General features: G+C 45.0%; 2 protein-coding genes across 11 annotated transcripts in view; one reads left to right on the top strand and one right to left on the bottom strand.

The window, feature by feature from the left end:
• The window catches only part of ARL2BP (ADP ribosylation factor like GTPase 2 binding protein), a 145,369-nt gene extending 134,136 nt beyond the window's left edge, over positions 1-11,233 (bottom strand). The window contains exon 1 of the mRNA XM_033940900.1: positions 10,979-11,233. The gene's annotated coding sequence lies outside the window, so the exon portion shown is untranslated. The remainder of the gene's footprint in view (positions 1-10,978) is intronic.
• The window catches only part of RSPRY1 (ring finger and SPRY domain containing 1), a 351,216-nt gene continuing 346,275 nt past the window's right edge, over positions 11,004-15,944 (top strand). For 4 of the 10 annotated variants that reach the window (XM_033940897.1, XM_033940899.1, XM_033940898.1 and 1 more), the window contains exon 1: positions 11,186-11,424. The gene's annotated coding sequence lies outside the window, so the exon portion shown is untranslated. Of the gene's footprint in view, positions 11,028-11,185; positions 11,504-13,286; positions 13,382-15,944 lie in introns of those variants that run through there. The other 6 variants (XM_033940893.1, XM_033940890.1, XM_033940894.1 and 3 more) reach the window with 4 other exon arrangements.

Below are 15,944 nucleotides of genomic sequence, written 5' to 3'. Positions count from 1 at the left end.
AACATTTTCTCTGCGTACAGTGTGCTTTATGGTTTTTTAAAAAAAATTTTATTGTTAGTAGATCATTTTAACTTGGTCATTTTAAAAGTAGCTCACAAGCCCAAAAAATAGCCAATGGTAGACTTCAGAGGGTGGTGGTTAACGGTACCCTCTCTAAAACGTCAGAAGTGACAAGTGGAGTACTGCTCCTTTTCAACTTATTCATAGGGGACCTGACTCAGGGGCTTCAAGGTAAAATAACACTATTCGCCGACGACACCAAACTATGTAACATAGTGAGCGGCTCCGATTTACACGATAGTATGACGCAGGACCTGTTTTTGTTGGAACGTTGGTCATCTACCTGACAGCTGGGCTTCAACGCCAAGAAATGCAAGGTATCCATATTCAAGTTTCATCACGGTGCTCTGGTTTTGGCTCCAGTATTTGTCACTTCCGTTCACCAGTTCTGGCTATCCGTTACCGTCTCATATTTTAAAGACTCACTCGTTATAATTAGTGGTGATTCACACGTCTCTTCGTAATGGACATGTCCGATTTTAGCATTTGGATCTTAGTACTATGGGTTTGGTCTTTTCTGGTTTACTTTCTATAGTATGCTTTTCGTCTGGAGTCTTTTGAGTTTAGAATTACATTTTATGACGTATTTTTTGTGGTTATAATTGTATGACATGTCTAAATTGGTCAAGTTATCCATTCTTTCTATTATTTTTTGTCCCCTCATACAGTGGCAGACCGCCCCGGGTGCCAGCCCTAGGGAGGTACACAGCCGGCTGGATCCAGAACCTTCCAAGCTGCTCTATATGGCACCTGCACCTCAGCACGGCTGCCGTACTTATTCTGAAGCAGAGTCAGCAGCCGCACTGAAGTGCAGGAAGGTCCCACGATGACTGCATTTGCCGCCTCTGCCTCCGGAATTGCGGAACCTTGCTGCAATTCCCTGTGTCTGCCGGCCCACCCCTTCCAACGTCACTTACATCTTCCAGAGGCAGAGGCAACAGAAGCAGTCATCATGGGACCTTGCTGATTTGGAGGGAGAAAAAGGAGGTCAGGGTGGTAAGGAAGGGTGGTGGAGGGAGAGAAAGGGGGCAGATGCTGATGGAATTGGTATGCAGGGAAAGGAGAGAGAGACATAAGGGGGAAGGATACTGGATGGAATTGGGTTGGAGGGAAAGAAAGGGGGCAGATGCTGATGGAAGTGGGGGGAAGGGAGAGGAGAGAGTGAAATGCCAGACCATGGGGTGTGGGAGAGGGAAGGGAAGAAGAGGAGAGAGATGCCAAACCATTGAAGGAGGGAAGGGAAGAAGATGGATGCCAGAATAATAGGGGTGTAGGGAGAGATGGAAGGGGAATACAAGGAGAGAAGATGCCATATAGAAGGGGCAGAGAGAGGGTAGACAGTGGATGAAAGGAAGAGAATGTCAAGACTATGAGGAAAGCAGAAACCAGAGAAGACAATGTAGAAAAAAATTATATTTATTTATTTTTTTGCTTTAGGGGAGATGCATCGCTGTTTCTGTGGTGTTGCATTGTATACAGAGTCCAGCTTCTTGGTAGTTCAATTTAACCTTTGTCTACGTTTTTCTATTTTATCCCCCCTTTAACAAAACTGTAGAGCGTGTTTTTTAGCACTGGCCATGGTGGTAATGCTCAGAATTCTATGAGAGTCTGAACTGTTACCACCATAGCTAAACACCACATTACAGTTTTGTAAAAGGGAGAGGGGTTAGTTTGTGATTACATATTCCATACTAGGTGAAGGTGTGTTCGAAAGACATGGTTTTCAGTTAGGATTGACTGTGTAGGATTGATCTGTACTAGTCTGGCTTGTTTAGTTTTACAATGGGTGTATTGATATACTGCTCACTGCAATATGTAAGATGCTGTCTTTTCCTAGGCACACTCTTGTGTGATGTGTGGATTGTTACTAAAAATCATGTTTTTCATACAGATGGGGGTGTGTCATAAAATGATGGGCCTCAGGTTATGCTAGTTATGCCACTGTCTTCATAGTTTATATCTAATCCACAAGCCTGCTTTTAGGACCTACAGGGTATGTATCCCTCTGATTCATGGCAATTTCACTTCTCATCTTATCCATTCTTTTTATTATACAACTGCCCAGATAAGCATCATTCTTTGACATGATTGGACCTTGAAAACTAACGTCATCAGTGTTCACCCCAGAAATTTTTTCCAGCCATGAAAAAACATTTGCTGCATTTAGTGTGCCACAAAAAACATTTGCTCCGTTTAGTGTGCTGGAGTTAAAAAAGTTTGAGAGACGCTGCTCTATACCATTTGAAAGAGGGCAAATATCTAATTATTCTAGAATTGGATACTTCTTAAATTTAATATATATATTATGGAACAAGTGTCAAACCTTAAGAAAGGCAGTCATATTGAGCATTGGAAAATAACTAATAATAATTAACTAATACAAATAGTACACATTTAGGGCTCCTTTTACTAAGCTGCAATAGCGGTTTTACCGCGCGCTTAGCTCACGTAGAATTGCCGCACATGCTAGACGGTTAGTTCTAGCCGTGTAGCGTGGCAATTCTGCACGCGCTAAAACGCTATTGCAGCTTAGTAAAAGGAGCCCTTAATTTTCCCCACCACCAAATTTCCCTGTCCCGCCCCACCCAGCTACTTTTTCATGCCACCCGGCTGGAAAAAATTTCTGGGGAGAAAACTGCATTCCATGCTACCAATCCAGGGCAAGCAGTGGCTTTCCCCATGTCTTTCTCAATAACAGACTATAGACTTTTCCTCCAGGAAACTGTCCAAACCTTTCTTAAAACCAGCTATGCTATCCACTCTTACCACAACCTCTAGCAATGTGTTTCAGAGCTTAACTATTATCTAAGTAAAAAAATATTTCCTCCTATTGGTTTTAAAACTATTTTCCTGTAACTTCATTGAGCATCGCCTAGTTTTTGTAATTTTTGATGGAATGAAAAATCAATCCACTTTTACTCGTTCTACTCCACTCAGGATTTTTTAGACTTCAATCATATCTCCCCTCAGCCGTCTCTTTTCCAAGCTGAAGAGCCCTAACCTTTTTAGTCTTTCCTCATACGAGAGGAGTTCCATCCCCTTTACCATCTTGGTCGCTCTTCTTTGAACCTTTTCTAGTGCCACTATGTCTTTTTTGAGATAAAGAGACCAGAATTGAATGCAATTCTCCAGGTGAGGTTGCACCATGAAGCAATACAGAGGCATTATAACATTCTTAGTCTTGTTAACCATCCCTTTTTAAATAATTCCTAGCATCTTGTTTGCTTCTTTGGCCACCACCGCACATTGGATGGAAGGTTTCATCGTATTGTCTACAATGACACCCAGATCCATTTCTTGGGTACTAACGCCCAAGGTGGATCCTAGTATCTGGTAACTGTGATTCGGGTTATTTGTTATTATTACTGCATGTTACTGTCATTTTGATAGTTGTTATGAAGAAATAAAGAGTTAAACAAGCAAATACTCCTTTTTTGTGCAGAACTGAGTGGTAATGAATACAATGAGTAATAAGCAGAAATTGTAGTAATAATAAAATAACAGCATTGACTTTGTAATGAATACAATGAGTAATACTAAATAAGCAGAAATTGTAGTAATAATAATAATAACAGCATTGACTTTTTTATTTGGGGGAATCTCATCAACCTAAAAGCTTCTGGATCACTATGCTCATGTTCTACAGTTTCAGACCAGGATAGTGTTTCAGTCACTTCATATACACATCAAATATAATAATAATAATAATAATAACAGTTTATATACCGCAATACTGTTAAGTTCTATGCGGTTTACAGAAGATTAGTGGAGTACAAGTTGAGTTAACTTAAGGGATGTGGGAACAATGGGGAGAAAGGGCAAGAGAGGGGAAGGAGGGAAGTGGGTCAGCTGTCTAGGTATTTCAGGAATAGGGGAGTTTTGAGGCGTTTCCTGAATACCTCATAAGTGGTGGGCAATAGGAGTTGTTCTAGATCTTTACCCCATAGAGCAGCCTGATGTGAGAGAAGATGCTCATGGTGTTTTTTTAGTTTGCATCCTCTAACCGGGGGAGAAACGAAGTGCAAGTGGGAGCTTCTCTTGTGTTTATTGGCTGAGAAGGAGAATAGGTCAGTGATGTATTTAGGGGTTAGACCGTAGAAAACTTTAAAACAGAGGCAGGCGAACTTAAAACTCTACAATATATCACCTAAAAGAAAGAAAAACTCCTAACCATCCCTGAATCGTTATAGGTAAGTCTGTGATAAAAACCAACATATTAGAAAAAGAGTTAATTGATAAAAAAAATTGCCCAGTTTGTTTATGTGACTCACTCTTCATTATGAGACCAGGATACAATCCACCCAGCAGAGCAATGTTGCAGGGAAACTGCTGGATAAAGTGTATGACAGAGAAATGAAGCGATATGCAACAGATCTAGTGGGTAAAATTCATAACCTAATTTTGAAGCAGCAGCAGGAAAAGAATGGATAGAACTAAGCTAATGCTCCCAGAAGATGTCAGATGAAATTCTGTAGTGGACCGTTTTGAGCAGTATACTGTATATCAAGAACTGGCCTATTCTGATGATAGTTTGTGAACAAAATTCAGAGAAAATAGATGGTACTGTTATAGAGAAAATCCACATTGATGAGAATCCTGAAACCCATTTCTAAAGATTTAAACAAAATGCAGAGAAATAACTTTTGTTGTTTGTTTGGTTATTTTTTTTTTGTTTGTTTAAATCTTTATTAATTGTTTTATTGTTGATGCTGCTGAAATCTAGAAGGAACTGAATGAGACTTATAAGGGACATGATCGAAAAATTCAAAATACTGAAGGGAATAGACTTAGCAGATAAAGACAGATTGTTCACCCTCTCCAAGGTAGGGAAAACGAGAGGGCACTCTCTAAATTTAAAAGGTTAAAAGGGGATAGATTCCGTACAAACGTAAGGAAGTTCTTCTTCACCCAGAGAGTGGTAGAAAACTGGAACGCTCATCCGGAGTCTGTTATAGGGGAAAACACCCTCCAGGGATTCTAGACGAAGTTAGACAAGTTCCTGCTAAACTGGAACGTATGCAGGTGAGGCTGGATTCATTTAGAGCACTCGTCTTTGACCTGGGGCCACCGAGTTAGCGGACTTCTGGGCACGATGGACCACTGGTCCAAGATGGCTGCTACTAAGAAAATCGCACAAAAATCATAATTTTAACACACCAAAGTTTAAAAATGGCGATTTTAGGATTTGAAAGGTAGGGGAACACAAGGGGATAAGCAGAAACTTCCCCCTCTCCACCCACCCCCATTCACCTCACAGGCTATGATAGCCTGTATTCACTGTGCCCTGCGCTGCAGCCTGCCTCAACTCTCTAACAGTAGTTGGAAAGAGAAGAATCACTGCCACATGTTGGCAAAACACAGTTACTTACTGTAACAGTTGTTATCCAGGGACAGCAGGCAGATATTCTCAACATGTGGCTGACATCATCCACGGAGCCCTGTAGTGGACAGCCTTGCAAGCAGACTTGCTTGAAGAACTTTCAAAGAGTTCACGAGTGCTGCACTGCCCATGCGCAAGTGCCTTCCTGCCAAACATAGGTTGTGCGTCTCCTGTGAGGTACCTCAGTTCAGATAGCTAACTAAGAAGCCAACCAGGGGAGGTGGGTGGGTTGTGAGAATATCTGCCTGTTGTCCCTGGATAGCAACTGTTACGGTAAGTAACTATGTTTTATCCCAGGACAAGCAGGCAGCATATTCTCAACATGTGGATGACCTCTAAGCTAACCAGAATGGGATGGTGGGAGTGTTGGCAATTTAGGAGAATAAATGTTGTAAAACTGCCTGGCCAAAATGGCCATCCCGTCTGGAGAAAGTATCCAGGCAATAATGAGAGGTGAATGTATGAACCGAGGACCAAGTAGCAACCTTGCAGATTTCCTCAATAGGAGTTGATCTGAGGAAAGCTACAGACACCGCCATAGCTCTAACTTTATGGCCCATGATTTGACCCTGCAGAGGGAGATCAGCCTGAGCATAGCAGAGAGAGATGCAAGCAGCCATCCAGTTGGAGATGGTTCGCTTGGAAACAGGATGCCTCAACTTATTTGGATCGAAGGAGAGAAAAAGTTGAGGAGCAGTTCTGTGGGGTTGAGTGCATTGCAAATAGAAAGCCAAAGTACGTTTACAGTCCAGAATATGAAGAGCTGTTTCTCCAGGATGAGAATGAGGCTTTGGAAAAAACACTGGAAGAACAATGGATTGATTGAGATGAAATTCTGAAATCACTTTAGGTAAGAATTTAGGATGAGTACGGAGGACCACCTTGTCATGATGGAATACTGTGAAAGGTGGATTTGCCACTAGAGCGCAATGAGAAAAACCACTTTCCAAGTGAGATATTTAAGATGAGCCGAATCTATTGGTTCAAAAAGAGGCTTCATCAATTGAGCAAGAACAACATTGAGAACCCAAGCCACTGGAGGCAGCTTGAGAGGTGGTTTGACATTGAAAAGTCCTTTCATAAATCTGGAAACCACAGGGTGAGCAGACAGGGGTTTCCCTTCGATAGACTAAACTAAACCTTAGGTGTATATACCGCACCATCTCCACAGTTGTAGAGCTCTGCACGGTTTACAGGAATTGAGATGAAAAAGGAACTTTGAGGAAAGAAGAGGGTTTGGAGGACTAAGATATCAAAGGACTAGGATATCAAAGGAGGGGGGAGTGTTACGTTTTTGAGAAAAGCCAGGTTTTCAGATGTTTACGGAAAAGTTGGAGAGAGCTCAGGTTCCGAAGAGGGGAGGTAAGGTTGTTTCAGAGCTCGGTGAATCTGAAGGGGAGGGAAGTCCCCAGCTTTCCTGGGTGGGAAATGCCTTTTGATGAAGGGAAGGATAGTTTCAACTTTTGGGTAGTTCTGGTGGTATTAAGATTTGAGGAGTTCCAAGAAAGTGGAATAAATGGAGGAAGAATGCTGTGGAGGATCTTGAAAGTTAGGCATATGCATTTGAAGTGGACTCTGGAAATTATCGGAAGCCAATGGAGCGGTGAGACTTGATCAAATTTGCTTTTTGCAAAGATAAGCTTAGCCACAGCATTCTGAATCCGTTGGAGTCTGTGAAGGTTTTTCTTCGTTAGGCTTATGAAGATAGAATTGCAATAATCCAGTCTAGAGAGAATGATGGATTGGACGAGAACGGCAAAATGCTTTTGCTGGAAACAGGATCTTACTTTCCTCAGCATGTGTAGGCTGAAAAAGCATTTTTTTACCAGGGAGTTGAGGTGGTCATTGAAGGACAATGAAGAGTCAATGATGATGCCCAGGACCTTGCTGGAGAATTCGAGCTGCAGAGTGGGGCCGGAGGACAGTGGGATTGAGGTGGGTAGCTGAGCTAATTTTGGGCCGAGCCAGAGTAGTTTTGTCTTGGATTCATTCAATTTCATTTGGATGGTGTGGGCCCAAGATTGGAGGTTCAAAATACAAGAGGATATGTCCTCTGAGAGATTAGTAAGGTTTGAGTTGGTCTTGAGGAGGACAAGGATGTCATCAGCTAAGTGTAAATTGTTTCAAGGGGGGATAGATGGAAGAGTTTTAGAGAGGACATATAGATATTGAAAAGGATAGGAGATAGAGGTGAGCCTTGCGGTACTCCACAGATTTGTTTCCAGGGGGAGGATGAGGTGCCATTCATGTTGACAATGTAGGATCGGGAATGAAGGAATTTTGAGAACCATTCAAGGACAGTAGAGGAGATGCCAATCTCGGAGAGTTGGTAAATTAGAATATCGTGGTGGACAACGTCGAAAGCAGCAGAGAGGTCGAATTGCAGGAGGACGGCAAACTTGTTGCGAGAGTGAAGATGTTGAACTTTAGAAATTAGGGAGGTCAATAAGGATTCGGTGCTGAAGTTGGGACGAAAGCCAAATTGGTAAGATAGGAGAATGGAGAATCTCTCAAGATAGGATGAGAGTTGGGTCAATATCATGGATTCGAGCATCTTGGTAAGGAGAGGGATATTTGCTATTGGGCGATAGCTGGATGGTGTGGAAGGGTCGAGATCTGGTTTTTTCAGTAGAGGGGTTAAGGCGATATAGCCCATTTCTGGGGAGAAAAGACCCGAATGTAGGGCGGAGTTTAAGAGTTTGGTAATGGAAGAGATGGCCTGAGTGGGTATTTCTTCGTAGAGGTAGGAGGGGAAAGGGTATAAAGAGCAATTGCAAGATTTCAATTTGAGGCAGAGTTTAAGGATGAGGGAATCGGATACGTGCTCAAAGGCAGTCCAGGATCTGTCGGCTGGGATAGGGCTAGAGACCGTTGGAGTAGGGTTGGAGTCAGTGAGCACCAGGGAGTTGGAGGAGACTGCAAGTGGGAAGGAGCATCGTAAGGTAGTGACCTTTTCATTGAAGAATTTTGCTAGGACTTCGGCTGAGGGAGAGGAGGGGAGAGAGGTGGAGTCTTTTTTGGAAGTTAGAGAATGCCAGATGTTGAAAAGTGTACTACTCTGGTTGTTGGATCTGGAGATTTTGTCACCGTAGAAGTTCTTCCTTGCTTTTTTTTTTTTACTGAATTGTAGGACATAATATTGGCTCTCCAGGACTGTCTATCCATAGGGGAGTTAGATTTTTTCCATTTGCGCTCCAGGGCTCGGCATTTCTGCTTTAGTTCTCTGTGATATGGGAGGTACCAAGGGGCTTTGCGAGGGTAGGAGATGGATTTGATAGAACGGGAGGCAAGAGAGTGGTAGGTGGACTCTGAGAGGGCGATCTAGTTGTGCCAGTCGGTTTCTGAGTCTGCAGGCTTAGAGGCAAAGGAGAATTGTTTGAGAAATTCAGTCCAGAACAGGTCGCTTGAAATTTTTTTGCGAAAGGTAATGGAATTAGAGGGGTGGGGTGGAGCCCCAAGATGCGACATGAAAATGGAGAGACAGAAGGTCCCAAGGAAGTGGTCGGACCAGGGGACATGTTCCCAGCGAGTGTCATCGGTTGAGGTTTTGTAGGTGGTAAGATCCAGGAAACTAATGAGGTCTAGAGTGTGTCCCTTTTCGTGGGTTAGGGGTGGTGTAGGGGGGGGAACCAAGAGAGGTGAGGAAGCTTTTCAGTTCAATCGTATCCTTGCTGGTGTTGTCGTCAAGGTGGAGATTGATGTCCCCAATGATCAATAATCTTTGGAATTTGAGGAAGGCGTTTGAGATGGAGTCGAGAACGAGATCAGAGGATTTGTTCCAAGGGGTGGGTGGGCGATATAGAAGTAGGATACCCAGTGGGTGAGGTTGGAGTTCGTCATTGACCGAAGCAAGCATGTATTCTAGAGAGGTGTGGCTGCTCTTTTCGATGAGCTGGACATCGAAGAATGATTTGTAAAGTAGTGCCAGTCCGCCTCCTTTTCGGTTAGTTCTGGGGGGGGAGAAGAGACCTTGGTAATCGTGGGAGCAGAGTTCATTTTGTGTAAATATGTCATCTTTTGTGATCCATGTTTCCGTAGTGCATAGGAATCCCGGGTCAGAATCCTCGAGTAGATCCTTCAGGATTTGAATCTTGTTGTAAGCGGATCTGGCATTGCAATAGAGTTTTGGGACTGGGGTGAGCGAGTCAGAGGTAAGGTTGGGGAGATTGGCAGGGGGAACAGGCTTTAAAGATGCGTGGTTGACTCTTCGAGGTTTTTTTTTGGAGGGATGGTTTCTGGTGCGTAATAACGTGGAGATTCTGAGACCAGGGCAGATATTAGAGTCAATTGAGAGGTCGGGAAGGTTGGGAGAAGGAGGTCTCAAGCAGGGGGTGGTGTAGGGAGAAGAGCAAAGTAGGAGGAGAAAGAGCCATGAAGGCAGCTTCATGATGAGAGTTGGGAGTCTTTAGGGGGCTGGGAGGTAGTGCTGGTTTGGGTTCGCATGTGGGAGTTTAAGAGAGAGGAGGGCTCAGTGTCAGTACTGGGAAGAGTTTGGGGCTAATTTAACCTTTGAGAAGGTTTAAGGCGGGAGAGAAAGATGGTATCTAGTAGAGGCATCAAAGGTTTTTTTTTTTTTTTGAGAGCTTGATCGGGGAAAGAGTTGAGCAGTTTTGAGTCAGAAGAGGGATGGCATGGAGCCCGATCCTTGGCGGTGGGTGAACTATGATATCTAAACTGGATAATCGACTGGATAGTGAACTGGGTAGTCAGCTAGATTATGAACTGGATGATCAACAATAGGTAGGGTTGGAATCAGAGCAGCTGGAGATTCAACTTGGCAGCAAGAGAGTAACATGTAGGAATAATAAGTGACATTTACAATACAATAGGTAGGGTAAAAAACAGAACAGGACTGACTTGGAAAACACTGCTATAAGGCACCAGGATGTGGAGGTCAGAAATCCAAGACTGTCCTAAAATCTTCAGTCTGGAACTGGGTAACTTGGATCCTTGACAAACTTTTAGGTAGCATTAAGTATCAGCTTAATAAATGTAGGGTGTTGCCCCCATCTTGAGCACACTCATTTACTGTGCCCTCGGACGATTTGCATACAGCACCCCCAACTTCTCAAAACTAACTCTTGTGTACTTTATGAATGAGACAATAGACAACACTGTGATTTTATTATACAGCTATTACTATTTGTAATCTCTTAAGTGGATTACCTAGCTTCCTCTATGATGGTATTATCAAAATATAAGAAGCATAATGTGATGTGATGGGTCACGTTGAGGAAAAGTTGAGCACTAATATGTTCAGATTGGAAATTAATTTTGTGGGACTGGCGCTACTCTCGCAGTCTTTAGGAAATTGTGGAGCAGGCCCAAGTTTCCCTCTTAGCACCATTAGTTTTACGGAGAACTTCTTCCCCTTACTCCCAACATACACCTTTCTAAGCACTGCTCACCGGTTCCACAGCACCACCCATCCAGGACCTCTTCCAACGTGCGGCAAGAGCTCCACTATGTACCCCGTCACCATCACCCCGAAGGCCGCAGCGTCCTTAGCTAAAAAGCTCGTAGCCCAGGAAACCCCACCTTCCGGTCGAACCGAAACCAACAACCAATCACAGAAATGAGTTGCTAGGTGCGTTCCAAGCCTCTCTCTCTCTTTCTTTTTGTCAAGTTCAGTTAACTCTGTAACTGCCAACGAAGAATTCTGTTGGAGGTTGACACGTGGACGCACATATCTTTTTTCTAAGTTAAAGACGTGGTCAACATAACAAACAGACACTGAAGGGGTTCCTTTTTGCAACCGCTGACTTAACACAGCTAACAGAAGGAGTTTGTGCTCGTCCCTTTTATGTGACGTCATAATAACTCATTCTGATTGGTTGCGGTGAATAATTCCACCGTTGGGGTGGAGTTTGGCGAACAGGCCTGTTCAGAATGCTGGAAAGAGGAAGGGTCTGTTTTTAAGATCTTTCGCGATTGCCTTGAATTGTACGTGAAGAGAGATACCCTAAGGGTTTGGCACATCTGAGGTACGAGGCTGAAAAGGGGAACGGGAATGCAGCGTTTCCTGATAATACCAGTAATTTGAGAGAAGCTGGAGTTTTGCAGGTAGACTTAGGAGCGAATATGGGGGGGGGGGCGTTGATGGGGGTGAGTTGTGCTTGGTAGTTGTGACATAACAGTGAGCTTCTGTATTATTTCCGTTAGAAGGACTCGAGCTGCAGGACCTTTGTTGGTATGTTCTGGATTTCCCTGTTGAACGTGATCAATGGGGTTGTGGTGCTGAATCCCGATCTTAGGTACTCCGTGAATTGTGTTATTGGGTAGAGTAGACAAATAAGCAAATAGCTGTGGTCCCATATCGGTAGTTGTAAGTTTAAAAATGAGAATACATTACATTACATTAGTGATTTCTATTCCGCCATTACCTTGCGGTTCAAGGCGGATTACATTCAAACTAATACTATCAGACAAAATAAAACAGATACCAAGATTAACTATTGGCCATAGGTTGATTGGATAAATGGAAACACGTTTACCTGTGAAACGGTAATGAGATTTTTTTTTTTTATAAGAACATAGGAGATGGCATTCAGGGACAGTCCGAAGGTCCATCAAGTCCATTACCCTGTTTCCAACAGTGGCCAACACAGATCACAAGTACCTGGCAAGATCCCAAAGAGTAAAACAAATTTTATGCTGCTTATCCTAGAAATAAGCAATGGATTTCCTGAAGTCCATCTTTATTTGTTTATGGACTTTCCTCTTAGAAAATTATCCAAACCTTTTTTTAAAAAAAACAACCCTGATTAGCTAACTGCTTTCACCTCATTCTCGGGCAGAAATCCAGAGTTTCATTTTTGGAAAGAGTAAACAAGCAGTTCACATCATTCTTTCCAGACCTATTATATTTCTTCTGAAAATTGTCAGACCGGAACAACTGGAGATCCAACATAAAAATCTACAAACAATTGATAAAAGAAAAAAAAGCTTTTTACTCATCCAAAATTGACTCATCCAATACTAGCTCGAAATGAATCAGTACAAAAGAACTGTTCAACCTAGTTACAAACTTATTTGACACCATAGGCTACACTCAAAACTGCTCAACTCTTTCCCAGATCAATTCATGTATAATATTAAGCTACCTTCAGCAAATGATCTAGCACAGCATTTTGATTCAAAAATTAAAAACTTAAGAAATAACTGTTCGACAAGTGATATATATGAACATCAAATAGTTAACGTACAAAGAAATGAAATATCAGTGGATACGATTTGGAACTCCTTTGAAGATTTAGAATGGAATAATTATATCAAATTATATAACAAATACACTAAATCATACTGCATTTTGGACTCCTGTCCCCCAGAAATTATGAAAGCAGCCCCATTAGACTTTAAACTAACTTTGTTGAATTATTTGACTGATAATTTAAAAAATGGAAAATTCCTTAATAATGGTCACATTATAATAACCCCAATTCCAAAAAATTGTAAAGAATCATTAGCATTAGTAACCAACTATAGACCAATAGCATCCATTCCATTTTTTTACTTTCTGGAAGCTTCGGTCCATTAGAGCATATTTTGATGCTTCATCATTTAGAATTCTGCTACAGTCCCTTATACTGAGCCAACTTGATTACTATATCGCCTATCTGGCAATTTCCCAGAAGAATATGTAGTAATTACAACTGGTGCAAAATGCAGTGGTCAGGCTGATTTATGGGTTGAAGAAGTTTGATCATATAACTCCTTCCTACCGACTCCTGCATTGGCTGCCAATGGAGGCACGTGTGAAGTTTATGTTTGGATGTTTTTGCTTTAAGGTACTATTCTGCCTAGCCCCCAAATATATAACTGACCTTTACTCTTTCTCAACCAATAGACATAAGAGAAGCTCAAACTTGAATTTTGTTTCTCCACCGGTTAGAGGAAGTAAATTTAAAAGACATCATCAACGTCTCTTCTCCTATCAGGCAGGTAAAGATCTGAAACAATTACTCATGCTTGCTAATACTTATGGGGAATTTAGGAGACACCTAAAAACATATTTGTTCCTAAAGTACTTAGGTAGCTGCTCTGCACAATCTTTCTCACAATAACTGACCTCTAGACTTTAACTCTCTTGGTTATCTCAGGACAAGCAGGCAGCATATTCTCAAATGTGGGTGATGTCATCCACGGAGCCCCGACGCGGACAGCTTTTCAAGCAAACTTGATTGAAGTTTCAAGCTTGCTATGCTGCACCACGCATGTGCATGCCTTCTCCCTCCACTAGAGGGCGCATCCCCACCTCGTGGTCCTCAGTTCTGTTTCTTCCGCGGAGCCAGAAGCCCTGTCGTGTTTTTGCTCCGTGTTTTTTTGCCTTCTGTCACCGCGGCTTGGTTGTTTTGCTTAGTTGCTGTGCGTTTTTTTGTTTTCCCTTCGTCTGCGAAGTTGCTAATCATAAAAAAAAAAAAAATTCGTTGAGGCACCGGGGGCTCCCGGTTGCCGCGGCCGCGGGACCTCGATCTTTCGCGGCCTTTTTTGTCGTTCATGTCCCGGCCTCTGTCGGGTTTCAAGAAGTGCACCCGGTGCGATCGGTTGCTCTTGATCACCGATCCCCACGGGTGGTGCCTCCTCTGCTTGGGTGCGGATCACCCTACGGACTCCTACCCTAGGTGTTCCACCTTCCAACCTCGGGCGCTCCGCCACCGACGTGCTCGCATGGCGGAGCTTTTCATGGTGGAACCCGCGGCGGGGAAAACCTCGACGTCGGCCTCGGCTTCGGCCCCGGCTTTGACCTCGGCCTCGATACCCTGGACCTTGCCTCGGATGTCTTCCTCCTCGAAGCCTTCATCCTTGACTCCGAAGTCGGCCCCGGGTAAGTCCCCGCTTCCTTCCTCAGCTCCAGGGTCGACGAAGAAGCCTTCCTCGGGCTCCTCGACGGGGACGGGTGGGTCGTCCTCGGCCCCGCCCCGGATTTCGAAGTCGGGTACTCCTCAGGAATACTCGCTACCGAGGTCGCCCTCTGCGGAGTACCCGACGGCGTCGGACATGCCGTGTATGATGGCCATTCCGGTGTTCCAGGACATGCTCCGAGCGCTTATCTCCTCGGAGCTGTCCTTCGCCCTGGCCCATTTGCAGCCGTCCCCAGCCTCGGCTCCGGCTTCGGCCCCAGTGTTGACACCTGCCTCGGCCCCAGCCTTAGCCCCGTTCTCGGCACCGGACCAGCCTGAGCGTAGTGTTCGACCTCAGGACAAGGTGCGCCGTGTTCGCCGGATTTCTTCCATGGACTCCTCGTCCGGAGCCTCTCGCGGGTCCTCGCCCTCGGGCCGGCCTCGGGCGAAGCGCTGTTCCAGAAGGTCGAAACGTCCTCGTGGGTCTCCTCGGAGGCGGGGTCGCTCCTCGCCGGGCCGGGAGGTCGAGGCTCTTCGGGTTTCGGAGCTCAGCCTGTCTAATCCGAGGCTGTTCCGCTCCCCTGCTAGGAGGGGTTCGCCACGGGGCTCGAGGGATTCCTCTCCGCGGTGGCGGAAGGTCTCTGTGCCCCGTACCCCGAGGTCTTCCCCGAGGGGCTCCTCGGGGCCTCGGAGGTCTCCGACCCCGGCGCATTCCCTCGGCGCGGTTTCCTGGGGGTCCAAGGCTGGCACTGGTCGTGAGCCCCGCTACTCTTGCGAGGCGTCCCCGTCGTTTTCGGCAGCCCGAGGCTCTCGCTCCTCTTCCCCTGGGGAAGACCGGTCTGGTCTGCGTCCCTCCTCGTTTTCGAGGTTTGTGCTGGACTTGGGGAAGGCCCTGGATCTGGACCTCTTGGCGGGGTCGCAATATTCTAAGGAATTTTTGGCGGAGCAGGATTTGCCCTCTCCTCCTCGGGAGTCTCCCCACCTTCCCTTGAATAAGATTCTGCAGCAGGCTTTTTTGCGGAATTTGGATTCCCCCTATGCGGTGACGGCTGTCCCGTCCAAGATGGGATCCAAATACTGCACGGTGCCTTGTAAAGGCTTTGAAAAGGCTCAATTGTCCCACCAGTCATTGCTGGTCGAATCATATCTCAAGAAGTCCCAACCTCCTCGAGTGTCCGCTGCGGTTCCGCCTGGGCGTGAGGGGCGCACCCTGGATAAATTTGGACGGCGCTTATACCAAAATTCCATGATGGCGAATCGGGTACTTAATTACGCCTTCACATTCACCTCGTACCTTCGTCACATGGTAAAGTCCATGCCCCGTTATCATGGGGTTATGCCTGAATCCCATCGGGACGATTTTGGGAAGCTGATGGAATCTCTTTCCCAGCTGCGCCTGTACCTGTTCCACGCCACCTACGACGCTTTTGAACTGACCTCTAGGGTCTCAGCATTTGCAGTTGCGATGCGCCGCCTGGCGTGGCTGCGGATCGTGGATATGGATTCCAACCTGCAGGAGCGCCTGGCCAATCTGCCGTGTGTGGGCTCGGAGCTTTTTGATGAATCTCTGGAGGCGGCTACAAAGCGCCTCTCAGAGCACGAACGCTCATTTGCCTCCCTGGTGCGTCCAAAGACGAAGTCGTCCGCTCCGAAGCCTTACCGAC

The sequence above is a fragment of the Geotrypetes seraphini genome, chromosome 4, assembly GCF_902459505.1.
Source record: "Geotrypetes seraphini chromosome 4, aGeoSer1.1, whole genome shotgun sequence".
NCBI classification, from domain to species: Eukaryota; Metazoa; Chordata; class Amphibia; order Gymnophiona; family Dermophiidae; genus Geotrypetes; species Geotrypetes seraphini.
Note: the sequence above shows the minus strand (reverse complement) of the source record. Positions and strands in the feature narration are given on the sequence as shown.